The sequence below is a fragment of the Lagopus muta genome, chromosome 4, assembly GCF_023343835.1.
Source record: "Lagopus muta isolate bLagMut1 chromosome 4, bLagMut1 primary, whole genome shotgun sequence".
NCBI classification, from domain to species: domain Eukaryota; kingdom Metazoa; phylum Chordata; class Aves; order Galliformes; family Phasianidae; genus Lagopus; species Lagopus muta.
This window is the reverse complement of record NC_064436.1, coordinates 8,399,521-8,414,090: the sequence shown is the minus strand read 5'-3', so window position 1 is coordinate 8,414,090 and position 14,570 is coordinate 8,399,521. Positions and strand designations below refer to the sequence as shown.

Sequence of the window (14,570 nt, the reverse complement as noted above, 5' to 3'; positions counted from 1 at the left end):
TGCTCAACATGCAGTCAGGCAGCTATCACTGGTACGGGAGGAATCATGCCTCCAGGTCAGTGTTGATAGTTTACCTCTACTGGTAAGATTTGGATGACTATCAGTACCAAATTTTCTCCATGTAAACAAAGTAACTACTCAAAATAAATAAATCAATAAATAAAAATAGAAAACACGTAAATCCTAAAATTTAACTTCTTGCAGCAGTTCTGTATTAAGCTATACTAAGTCCCAGAAGGTTTTGCCACTAGATCATTATTTACTAATGGGCTGTATGGTAGTAATAGAACATAACCTCCAAAGGCACCGGGATGAATATTTAATCCGGAGTTTCTGCCCGTTAATATTTTATTAAAGCCAGGATATTTTCCACCATCCTGAAAACACTAAATTCCATTAACGATAATTATGAATCTAAATGGATTCAGATTTTAGCAGTTTCTGAGTAGTACAATGAAATAACTCTTGTGCTGCTCATTAACACCAAATATGGTGCTCCTTGCAGTTTCAACTCCCAGTATTTATTTGTTAATAATTTGCTTTTAGCCAAACCAGTATAGTATAGCAAGTGGCTTCAGAATTCACATTAATAACACTGCAAAAACATTTCCTTGTCTCAAATATGAAAAGCTACATTTAAGCTCCATTTCCCCTGTTGTGCAGAAATACAATGCAATGCCTTTCTCTTTTGTACATTAAGCCAATTCTTAAAAATTATAGCTCTTCACTCATCCAGGTAACATTAATTTGATATCAGAGCCTGCTTTTTCTGGCTCTGTACAAAACAATATACACTATGATGGTGCCAGCAACAAAGCAATGGTCACTAAATTAGGTTTCCTAGATCAAGCCCAGTAAAAAAAGCTTTTTCTGTGCTTTTCTATGACTAGAAGACTAATCTCCAATGACTTTATTGAATGTCTTTCACAGATATTCGATTATCTAAAACAATAAAACAAAGCAAGGCAGTTCATTGCCTTGGAAACAGCAAATTTCCTTCTCCCTTCATTTACAAAGGTACTGGAAACAGAAATCTGCTTCATGTAAGTCCTATAGGATAGGGAGGGAAAGAAAACAAGTTAAGCAAATGTTCAGGATCACTATACATAGGGGAAAAAAAATAAATCTCTGCCCTTGAGCCATTAAGTTGAAGAAGAAACTGCACTAAAAAGAATATTCCCCTACTTTTTTTTTTTTTTTAGAAGCATTTCAATGCTGTTTACACAGCTTTTTAGCAACTGTAATGGAGTAAAGAAAACAAGCCTAGCATTGGGATGTAAACCTATTTACATGGGCTAAGAAACTGAAACCTTTTCTAGAGGAAGAGTTCCATAATCTAGAAAACAAGCAATGTAGTATTGTGTTCTTTTACTTTGTTTTAATCTCTTGACACTTTCATTCAACTAGAGACGTAAACTACAGAGACATTGAAGCTACATTTGATGAGAAAATATGTATCAACTCCGGTTGCTATTGAACTAAAAATACATCCATGTAAGAAAAATTTTCAGTGTCCACTGACATTCGTACCTACTTGTCAACAGGAACAATATAAACATACTTAAAATAAACAAATTCTATTCCAAAGACTCAATCTTCACAACTGTAATGAGTGCACAAGTTATATAATTGACATAAACATCCATTAACAGGGAGTCTTCTAGCAACAGATTTTACCATATCATACTTTCAACTGAAGGGAAACAGGCTATATTTGCTACTTCCATTTTCTGTAAGAGTGTTATTATTCAAAATATGCATTCAATACATGAAATATGTAGAATCATAGAATTGTTTGGGTTGGAATGAATTCTTAGAGGTCATCTCGTCCAACTATGCGATATGCATTAGATACGAAAAAAATATGGATATTTTGAGTCTAAACATAGGTATTTATTTTCATATACAAAATAATCCATAGGTGCTATTTACTCTTAAACTTTGTTCCACAGGGAGCATTCATGTACAAGAGTCATCCTACTCTGAAGACAGAACTCACTAGTTATCATTCCAATGATTCATGTATGTTCACAATCTTTTGGATAAGTTCCATTGCTAAACATGTTAAATTTTTGTCTGTACTTCAAAGTGCTGCAAGACCGAACAGGAGTTCAGGGCTTGATCCTCAAGTAAATCTAAGCTTCAGCTTGATCCATTTCTCTAACTGAAGCAGGAATGCCCAGCTAGACTGTCCTTCCAAGGGCAAATTGCCCACCCCACTCCACAACTCCAGTTTTTCATTTTATTTCAGAATGTGGAGGCTGGATCTTTTATTTGAGAAACCACTAACTCCAGCACTACTTTTCAAGCAAATCCATTTACTTCATCTTTTACTTTAGAATTTTTCTTTAGTATGGTAAAAGCTCACTTTTTTTCTGTAGTTGATTCCTTCCACCTTTGCTCACTGACAGTAAAAGGAAGACCTTAGAAGGAGTAAATATAAAGGATTCCTTTTTTCTTTCTGGTTCCTAATCAGACACACAGAGATGAAAAAAACAAACTGACACAGGTAGTTTTCAGAACCACGCAATTGAGTCACTTTGTTTTATAGGTACTGCATTGAGGAAATAGAAGGGGGAATATGGAAGGGAAAAATTGCAAATATTCTACATGGTTTCAGAATTATGAAATGTTTTCAAAGTAGTGAGAATGCTCAGAAGAGTGCGAGATTGAAAGGGGTCAGAAGGAAGCAAATAATGTATAAGCATAAAGCAAATACACAGGGAATTTAATGTACTTTCATCACAAATCTTGGAATATTCAGCACAAAATAACCTTAAAACAGCAGATCCGAGGTAACAGATGATCAGTTTAATAGACGCTAAGCATTTTGCCCTGTTGCAACGTGCAGTACATGCACAGAGCAGAGGCCTTCCATTCCAGGTGAGAGCTATCTTTCAGACCATAAAAGGTATATGTGCAAAATTTTTAGACAAACTTATAAAAATGACAGTCTACTACTTATTCAGAAGAAGTGGGAAGTTACTGAGGGCTATGCTATGTACTGTAACAGTGTGTTTAAGTGAAAAGATAGACACAGAGCATTTCATGATACACTGCAAAACTTTCACTTATACCCACAAACAGGCAGTTGATAATGATAAAAATGATCAGTAAGACAGAGAACTGGAAGATGCTTATCTAGATTGCCATTAGCTACCACGAGTGGTGGGGAAGGCAAAGCAAAAGAATATGCAAAGAACTAATGGTCCATAGCGGTCTTCTGCAGATTCTGTCAGTGATAAGGATTTTGCTTCTGAAAGATAACAAAGTGGCATAAGAGATAACATGCTTGATGAGGTACTTTTCAAATTTCCTTCTTTCCAGAACTACAGCATAATGTAAAAATAGGATGGATGAGAAATAGCATATTTTTGGAGATTTATTTAAATATTTCCAAATAACAGATTCCTTCCTTAAATATTCAGAGTAATGAATGTCACTATTTCCATACATGAACATGCCTTACACAGAAAACTACATTTAAATATTCACATTGCTCTGTGTACTCCAAGTTGGGATGCTGTAACTCTAAGAGGAAAAGTAGTCCTCCACAGCACACAATGCAGGATCATCATTTATTTTAACAAGATGAAGGGTTTGGGTTTTATATGTGCATCAGTCTTTCCATGTCCATGCGAGTGCAGGTATATGCATGCATATAAATACGTATTGCTTAGCTGTATTTTAGTCTAATACTTGTATTTTTATTTTAGTCAAATTTCAACATATTTTTCATTATATACACAATTTCTTCACACGCGTTCTTTTTAATCTGCCCCCTGTAGTGTTCGCACGCATCTTTTGATCTCTGCTGTATGCAGTTATTACACAAATAAGAAAAACAGATTTTTATACCATTGGTGGGCTTGCAATCAATCAAGTTCTGAAAGCTCACAGGACACAAGCTAAAATCTATTTACTTTTAAGCAATAGAAATGCTATAGCTATAGGCAGTGTGCCTGGGCAACTCCATGAAAGACTGTTCAACATATGGAGAACCAGTGGCATGCATACCTCCCAGTCAGCCACTAAAACACATCAAGCCTCTGCTGACAGTGGCTGGAATGGTATCAGAAGTAGAAGAGAGAGGCACAGAGGCTTTTTGCCAGAGAAACACCATGAGATGATCAGCTAGACCAGGTCACAGACAGAAAAGTAACACCAAACCACCTGAAAAGGTCAAAGATTTTGTTCATCTCTTACACTCAATTCCATGCAAGCAGCCAGTGATTTCATTGGTATGATTACACACTGCAGACAGCAAAAAGCAAAATGAAACATCTGCTATTCCTCTCCAGATAAATATGTGGTGTAGGGCAATTTGATCTACCACTAGCACTGTGATGCCCTCAGGGTGAAGCCCTTTCTGTGTTTACGCAGGTCTTAGCAGTGCTCAGTCCACGTCTCTGATCTGGAGATCAAAGATCTGCAAGCGCCAAGTGTGTGATCACACTCGCATTTGTGTTCAGTTGCCTATGAGGGATGAGGGACCCACCTTAAATTCAAGATGGCAGAGAAAGAGCAAGATCCAAGCAGCAAAATATGGCTGGCAATTAGGGCAATTTGTTTCTATTGCCCATTATTGTAGAGTCAAGGGTTCAACCACCTGGCCCAAACGTCCTATTGCTGCTCACAGAGAGAAGCAGCTGCACAGTTGCTGCTTCACAGCCCTGAGTACAAATACACAACACAAATCATAGTACAGCTAAAGGGATGCTTAAGAATTTGCCAGTTCTGCTATGGAGTACATTATTTATCCCCCTCTGGTGCTTTCTGAGATCGAAATAGATTCTCATTATGTACCCATTGATGTATTCAGGTGCTTCAGCAAACAAACACTGAAGATGTTTGAAGATGTTCTATTTTAAACTAATAGAGAAATAAAAAGCATGCAATCAATTCCTTTCCTATTTATTCAAGTATTATGGAACTATAATACATTACTAGGCCATTCTGAGCATAAGAGAATTTCTTGGATTCACGCTGGCAGTAAGTGGCCCTTTGAGAATTCAGGTGTTTTCACCCCCAAGCTGCTTTTCTTATTCTTCTGGTTGATCTAAATCTTATCAATTTCTCCCTCTTGAAGTATAAAGCAGTTCAGCTCTCAGATGGCTCGTGGTTTTTGAGACTGAAGTGGAGGGAGAATGACAGTCTGTCTGTCTTAAAACTTACTTCTGAATTCATTCATGAGCCCTCTTTAAAGATGTAAGAGAATTATGAAAGCAGAAAAATAATGAAATAGAAGACTTCTCCAAACTGGTCTCACTACCCTTCCACAGTCAGATATCTGATATCCATTGTGACACACTTTCTTCCACATTGATGAATTTTAATTTTTGTTGCTCAAGGGTAACACTTCAGGAACAGCATGAGTGGTCATTATATCACATACATATTTGAGTCTGCCTCTTTTTAAACTAGATGCCTGAATTAATAAGGTCCTTCTCCAGTACTGTGCTGCCATACTGGCAAATACTTTCTGACTGGGTAAAACTAAAGTGCAAAAAAGTGCTTTCCCAGCTGTCTTGTGAAGTCAAGATCAGAGAACAGCATGAGGGCTTTTGATATATCACATCGGGATACACATTCTCCCGAACTCTCCATTTTACCAACAGAGATTGCATTGCTTGAAAGTCTTTAACTATGAGAGAAGGGACAAGAAAACTTCTACACAACACCCCAGCACACTCCATTCTTAAACATCAGTTAACATTTTCAGTCACTAACAACAGAGTATTAAGTAATGTTATTTTTGCTTAAAAAAAAAAAAAAATTATAAGTTAAGACTATTTATGCCCAACTCTTCCTTCTTTACATGTAGACCCTTCTGTTGTAAACACTTGGAGTGATGCTTCTGAATTCACAACTACAATTAGTAATGGTTTCACCCCTTTAACTTCATCCACACTCTATCTTGAAAGTAAAATTTACTCAGCATTTAAGATGGGCAAGCCTATTTTGACAGTGTTTGTTAATGCTGGCTTCAAAAGATGTTACACTTGTTACAATGCTTACCCTTTGCTGAAGGCACTAAAAATAATATCTTCCAAAACAATATGCATCACCTACTGACAGAGCAACCTAAGGCTTTTCCTCCTTTATTGCAGAGGAATAGTTTTTCCTCCAAAATATAAAAAAATCCAAATCTGTAAGAAGTTTAAGAGGAAAAACACTACAAAATTTCTTCACAATAAATTAGCTTTTTATGATTATATTTTCATGAGTCGTCAAGAGCAAAACTGTCAGTCCATGTCACAGAGGTACTCAAAGGACTAATCTGCTTGAGTAAAATGCTGCTGAGCAGATTTCTGAATCACCTATTCGGAATATAGCCTACATATTCCAGTACAGTAATGTTTGTCACATTAGAAGCATGTTAACTGTGTATACATTGCCAGTAACTTAGGTTTCTAAGCAATCAGTCAATACTGACTGATAAGATCACATCTGCAACAAGGGCAGCCTTTCAATATTAACCGATTTAATACCTTATCTTTTCCTAGGAGACTGGCTGTGATGCCAGGTGAAAGGGTGATGGGGAGTTCAGAAATGCGAGATAAATGATAGCAACAAATTCAATTAAGAAAAAAAAAAGTCCAAGGGTAGCTATTATTTCGTTCATAAAGACATACTTCCTGGCAAGATACAGGTGGGTCAAATCATAACATCCTTGCTCTCAACAAGAGATCCACTGGGAAGGGGAGGAGAGGACCTACGTTTTAATCTTTTCCCAAATATGGGCCAAAACTCTACCTACCTTCCACCCAGCAGGTTTATAAGACTCATTTATGCTGGACTAATTTCTGGTCTTAGTCTGAAGTTATGCCCATGCTCCAGCTACCTCACTCATGTCTGGTCCTGCAGTAAGCTCAGAGCATTCATTCAGGTTCCTTTCTTAAATTAGAACAGCTCTACCACCCCTACAGTTGAGCCATGTCTGAGTTTTGGAAAACAGAGAGAGGGGAAATAAAAAAACCAAAAAGTTGTATAGGGAGGAATGGAGAAAAAGCAACAAAAACAAAAAAAGAACAAAAAAAACCAATCTATTTAGAAATGATATCAACACTTTTGCACCCACTGTACAAAATTTGCTCAGATATGCAATAAGAGCTCATGCAGCTGCCCCAACCTCTACTAAAGAAACATCTGTATAAGTCACACTAGCAAAAGTTACTGTGGAGCTGTAGTGAATAGGTTGTTTCTTCCTACACAGTAACAGATTCAATTTTCTGTGCTTATAAATGGATCCCATCTTCAGTGCTTGAGATGGGAAGCATATTACATAATGAATTTTCAGCATGCATAATACATCATCATTTGATCTTGAACAGACCATGCAAAACCCTAACTCATTAAGTAAAAAAAAATACCAATTGGTTAACCCTAGTGTTATGTTCACAATGTCCAAAATTCTAAATAAAGGAATTTGCCCTGCTTTCCTCTTCAAGAGCAGAACCTAGATGCAGTCTCAGTCAACACCACAAGAGTCTGGGTCCTTCCCAGCACATGAAGAAAAATGTCCCCATTAACAGCTGCCTTCATCTATACCAGCACCCCTGTTTTAACATACAACCCCCCCCCCCCCCCCCTTTCCCATGCTCCTTCTTTTACTCCAATAGGACTGATGTTTTCCTGAGAATCACTGCTATCCTCAAGTCACCTCGAGAAAATTTAATTCTGCCTCAGATTTCATTCCGGACAACAAAGACAGGTGAGCCTGTACAGGATCTGAAAAGGTATTTTTGTGGACTACATTAGCCATTAAATAATTAGTAGCCGTAAATGCCAGCCTGTTCCACACTGGGCTATTTACTCCATCAATCAAGTTGCTGTGCTCTGACGAGGTCAAACAGCCATCAACAGAATCTTGTGCAACATATTTTCCAGTAAGGAGCATTCAAATTAAACGTGAACAACAGATACATTGCCCTTGAGTGATAAGAAAGCAACACCTATATACTGATCAGTATTATAGTTATACTGCTAGTTATATCCACATAGCTCAATTATATGATCCTGCACAAGGTTATTTGATTTTCATCACACAAAACCAAGTTCTCCTGTTAATTCAGCAAAATAACCATTCTCTGGACATCCATTAGGGCATATCTTTCCATATAACTTGTTCACCTATGGGCCACTTATCAAAGTATATGTCTCTTAAAATAACATGATCTGTATTTCAAGCCATGATAACCAAACTGAAGTTTTTTCAAATGCAGTTAAAAACAAAACACTAAAATAATCTTGTAAAATGCTCATTCTTATTTTATGATTCCCAGATTCCTTACCATCTTCATAAATTTGAATTACATGCCAAGTGTTCAAAAAAAAATTGTCTACACAACACATTTAAACTACATGCTATTAATATTTGAACAATATCTTAATTGAAGCAGTGTTATCCTGTGTGTTAAATTTTATTCCTTTTCCAGTGACAGCAAGCAGCAACCTAAATGCAAAAGTGAGTTATGTTTGAATACTACATTTACACTGGTATTATTTATTGTTTAATTCAGCATTCACAAAATCTGAACTGTTGGCAATTTTTCGGAAAGACAGATTTGTAATATGTACCAAATAGTAGAAAGATATATACCTATTAAAATTTAAGACTGACTGACAGCTGGCTGGATTTTAAGGGAAAGTAAGTAGACTGATGGTAGTAACTATGAGAACTTAATAGCAGAAAAGTGAGAGTCATGGGATATCTGGCTTCAGATCAAGATCTCTCAACCAGAAGATGATATTGCGCCTTTAAGGCCATCAGGATTCCCAGTCTGCTAAGGAAACAGAAGATTTTAAAACAGCTCTGTCTAGTGTTAAGGGAGCCCAAAGTAATTTGAACTGGCAAAAAGAATTGTAACACTGCATCGGTTTTGCCTGTTTCTTCTGGCTTGTTAAGAAACAGGGCAAAGCAATGAGAGCACAAAAACAATCCCTTTTCTTTATCATTAATATAAGAGATTACCATGGAAATATAGCCTCCAAATCACCGAATCAGTTAAAAGATAATGTTACGTATGGCTCCAAAATCAAGTAAATACTGGGTTGTATATCAAACACAGCAAGATGGAAAGAGAGCAAGAGTGAACCTACATACTAAGATAAGAATAAAATCCCCTAAACTAAATGTGCTCAAAGGAGAGAGAGAGAGATAAAGGAGTGAATCTATTGAAAGACAGCAAGTCCCGAGACTTTCTAAAAGTCTGGAACTTACAGGAACATATAGTAAAATTAAAAGCATAAAAATAACACATAACAATAGGGAAGTTCGATATATTGTACCTCAGGTACAACACAGGTCAAAGAAACTTTAAAATAATTAGTCTGATCTCAGTCAACCAAAGCCCCAACCCTTAAAAGTTATTTACAAAAGATCAGAACCTAAGTTAATGGAAATACAGTAAACTTGCATTGAATTCTATTCGAAGTTGATTGTTCCAGACTAATGCAATAATTGTTTTATAAAGAATATAAATTGACAATTCAAATAAATTATTGAACATTCAATACAGTACTAGAACAAAAATCATGAGTTCAGCCACAAAAGACAGGCTGCGATAAAAGAACTCTATGCTGTGAAAAGAATTAAGCAAAGAAAAATAACAGTGATTATCACTTGACTGGATCAACATTGCTCAAGAATCAGTCTTGGAAATAATATTAATTACTTAATAACTCATTGGGAGAAAAATAGAATTAACTCGTGAAGAGTGTTGATCAAGAGAAATCATCAAGATAAAGCCAGATATAACTGAATAACTCATAGAAAAGATGAGAGGAGTACAACAGCAATGATATTTAGTCAGTATAAGATCACTTATTCAACAACAGAAAGTATTTCTAGGTTATGATATGCATTGTTTGGAAGTGATGAAGAGAGAGATTTGGATTTCTTTTTCAGACTGCTTGACTGAGCAATTAACGCAAAATACCTGTAGAAGGAAGAAATGGAGTTTTCTGATGTGGTAGTTTTTGCACTTTCCTTTTATATATTGATATAACCACTTGTGAAGCAAGTATAAAGCCACTTGTGAAACACAGCAGCTTAAAACAGTAATATCTACCCTGTCCACATTGCTGAGATAAAGAAAATACACTTCTTAGAAAGTCGGGAACTTAGGTGACTGCTACACTGTCTCTTTTCAATGAGCAACAAACTCATTAAAACTAAATATACAGCAACATATTCCTATGCCTGAAGGAAATTTCTCACATCATCCTGGGAATAAAAGTGATGTCATCATTACAAAACAGTATAACATTCAGACAATGTACGGCAAACTGAGAAGGGTGGCTGGTACCAAGTACCTCTTTAAGTTTACATCTTCTAATGGAGAACCTTTATCTGAATTTTGATTTATCATTAGACAACATATGTAATAGCCTAGAGCAAATTACTGATTCAGCTATTGGCCTTACATATCTCAAACAGTTCCTTCTCATATTACTTTTCTATCACTGTTAACATTGCACAAAACTCATGTTGCATTTCTGAGGATTGCATAGAGGGCTACAAAATATTAATAAGTTATCTAATAAGGTTTTCCTTTCTTGTAAACATTCTAGAGGTCAGCAGACCTTTTACCAAGGCCTGTTGAACCTAATTTCAGTGGAAATGTTTGTATCCTTTTTTTTTTTTTGTGCTAGAAGGCTGGTATCTCTGCATTTTTACTGCACATTCGTTAGTCTGAAGGACTATAAAACTTGTCATTTGAAAAGGCTAGAAGTTTATGACCAAAAGCCAGTTAGAAGAGTACACCATACCAAATCAAGACAGGGCTATAATAATCATCACATTTAACATTTGACATTTAAGGCACAACTGAATATCTCATATCGTACTACATGACATAACTAGAAGAAAAAAAAAAAAAAAAAAAAAGGACAAAGACTGCTGAAGGAACATTTCAAAATACCAGAATTTTAAGGGACACAACTTCAATTGTGTTCTAGATAAAGACATTCATTCTACTTAGGAACTCTGCCCAAATGTTTTGAAGACTTTCTTTTTGCTATACAATCATAGCCTCTCATTATTCAATATCTACGACATCATTGTGAGGAAAACTAAAACAAAAAGCAAGCAATCAAAATACTAAAACAACTGTATCCAAATATTTGGATTTCTGCCATATTCTATCCTGTCACTTAAGCATTTCTTAACAAGTTCTCAGCTTTCAGGCATTTTGCAAAAAGAAAACAGGCTGCAAAAAAGTTTCGCCTCAGTCACTGTAAAGAAACAGGGGATTCAAACCAGTCCAAGCTGAAACTGTGACCTTGAGTTTTTAAAGGCACATTTGACTGGATCTTTTATCAGAGTCTAGCCAGGACACGCTGGCACGATGACACCTAAGGGTACTGTTTTTCAGAAATCAAACATCTGTAACAAGAACAAAAAGCACAAACAGCATGCAGAGTCCTAACAACAGCCTTGCATGACCTGTGTGTCCAGCGTAATTACAAACCATTCTTTTCATACCTCTTTCTTACACAGCTACAGCATTGAATAGGAAATCTCATGGCAGCCCAGAATTCGACAGGGAAAAGGAACTGAGGGTTTAATCACCAACCTCAAGGCAATAGCAATACATTGTACAGTATGGTTTTGGAAGCAGTTCCACTGATTACACATCAGCGGTGAGACACCTTGGGTCATATTTATTTCTAGCATAAATCAATACACTTCAAAGGAGAAACACTTGGGAAGAATTTGACCTGTTTCATACTTCAGTTAAAAACTGCAAAATCATCCTGGAGAGATCCAGAGAGTTTCAATTTCCACCATACTTACATTGCTTACTTTTTTTTTTTTTTAAAATTATTATTTTAAATGTCTCAAACTTTCGGAAAACACTTGATTTTACGCAAGTTAAATCACAATACTGATTGTAATTCTCATACGTTTCTACCTGTACTTTTGAAGTAATTGCATTATTATTCAACACGTAAAAGGATCTGACACCTTGCATGCGTGATATGAATACACTTTTACTAAAAATGTAAGAGAAAAAATTGACTGAAGAAGGGAAAGAGGAAGAGGAGTAGAATATATATTTTTAAGCCAGTACTTAAGCATCATCCTTCATCTTAAGAAGTGAACATGTTGAACAGGAAACACTCTCATGGGTCTTTTAAGAAAACTACAATAAAAGCACAAGATATTAGCAATACCAACTGGAGATTTTTATTTTTTTTTTGCTTGTTTCCTGCTTATTACAAATTCATAGTAAATCTCCAATGCTAACATGTATAATCAAGGAATATTAAGATATTATAATCACAAAATAAACAAGAGAGTTTGGCAAAGTAGATAATGGTAACCAAAAAAAAAAAAGATAAAAAGATTACCCCGATCCTGGGCTCACTCACAAAACTCCAGCAGAGCAGATCTCCAGAAGAAGTCCTTCCCCACTGGTAGCCAGCTCTTAAATAAGTGTAGGAGGGGTGGAGCTTGGCTCCACCTGAATTGCCTTCACCTGTGCTCCTCTGGCTGACTCATGGCTCACCTCAGGTGATCAATCAGAGTTTCAGGCCATAACTCAGCTGTTCCCATACATAATACTACTGCCACATGCATGTTTCCAAGACAAAGGACTTAAGCTCCAGTAAAAAGATAGGAGATATTCTTAATTACAGTTGTATCCAAGTGAGTAGATGCTGTAACCAACTTTGTGATATATAATGGTGCAGAGGAAAAAAATGAAAACCTGTAGTGTGATTATGCCGTAGATAGTAAGAAAACTAATTGCCTTATTTTGCATGAAAGAAGATGGCATTGAGGAGAAGACCTGTTAAAGTTATCACTAGGTCTTTAGCTTCACTGACAAGCCCACGTGTTTTCATTTTCCTCTTTATGGCACAACAATAACTACTTAATCAACATCTGCAGCTGCTGGACTTCTTCAATGTCCAGACATCTGTCTGCACCTGAAGAAAAGACGTTTTTGTTGATAGCCTGATGTTAACCCTCTTCATCCTAATTTCCATAAAAAATAAGGAAATGCTGCAGCTGCAGTTAAGCAAAACTTTTTCATAAAAAGCGAGGAGAAAAAAATATGCAAAAAAATGTATAGGATATGGAACACATCCTCTAATGCACACTATTAAAATCAGTTACAGCATATCAAAAGGAAAGAGAGAAAAAAGCAGACACAGATCACAGATTTCTTTTCCACAGTGCTCTAAGGGAGAGAGTTCCCTGGTCACAGGAGACCTGTGACCTCCTGGAAACATTAATGATAAAGGTGCTAGCACTGAGTGAATGCTTCATAACCCTGAACATAATCTCTAGATTTAATTCAGCTGCTCTTGTCTTTTCCACTTTCTGCCACAGTCTTGAACAAGAGTTATGCTATCTTGGCTTATAACTTTGACCTCTGAAGGCTAGGGCCACAGAGTCAATCAATTCTTCATACCTCAGACCCACCTGAAGGACTCTATTTCATCATGCCATTGCATTCACTTTCTGAAATATTCCCTTTGAATACCATAAACATGTTTTAGCCTCAAAACTATTATGAAAAAAATAGCATAAATTGTTAAACCCACTTCTCCTTAGCAGTAGTTACCTTCTTCCTCTTCCATATTTAGAGTGGATGTGGGGAAAAGGACAACAAAAACCTGAAGATACATTCAGGAGAATACTAATGTGCAGGTATATACAAAAGAAGCAATTCTTACTGTATTTTACTTCCAAATTGACAGGCTAATACTGTCTTTTATATTTTCTCACAGTACAGTTACCTGCAGCTACATATAGCAGAGGGAAGCGGGAGAGGAGAGGGAGACAGGCTCATTATGGGCAGTGCTTATTTCCACTCTAGTACAGTTACAGGTATGAGTTAGTTTAAATTTCAAAGCAGGCCATTAAACGGCGATCCAATTAGATAATCTCCATTACAGGAAACTACTGCTATTTAATTAGCTTGTTAAAAAACAACCCCACTTCACATACCCTGAGGAGAAGACCTCCCATAAAAGAAGAGGGAAGAAAAAAAAAAGTATACTGAGCCACCATGACTACCAACATTCACAGATATACAAGTGCGTTTGTCAGATAAAGTATGTAGAAACCATTATGAGATGAGATGACTTCTGAAAGTCATAGGATTCAAAACTGCCTGAAACCTGCTTTTCTGGCTACTTGTTTGAGTAGAAGAGGGGAAATTTTGACCAGATGTGTAGCAGAAGAGACAAAATCCCACTCCTCCCTCTCCGAAACAAAATCATTAAAATACTAGCCAGCACTGAACGATCTATGGGGAATACAACTTACTTGGACAGACACAGCTTTCTCAGTTTATCTCCTTATCCCCCTTTTTCCCTGTTCACACATCTGCCCTTCTATTTCCTACCCTCATTCTTTTTAAAGATAGGTTTTAGTTTTCTTCCTAATTAGGAAAGCTATGCAAAAGGATTCACTGACCCTTAGGAGAACCTGTTATCTGTCAAGCTGTCTGCTGCCTGGAAACGTAATTTATTTCTCATTATATTTGTACAAAACATTCCAAAAATGAGAACATCTCCAAAACCTGAACTCTCCAAAGCTAAAAAACATTCAT

At 36.4% G+C, this 14,570-nt stretch overlaps 1 long non-coding RNA gene across 3 annotated transcripts in view; it reads right to left on the bottom strand.

Moving 5' to 3' along the window:
• LOC125692239 (uncharacterized) overlaps nucleotides 1-14,570 on the bottom strand; it is a 246,379-nt gene that overhangs the window by 41,325 nt on the left and 190,484 nt on the right. The gene's annotated exons all lie outside the window — the stretch shown is intronic.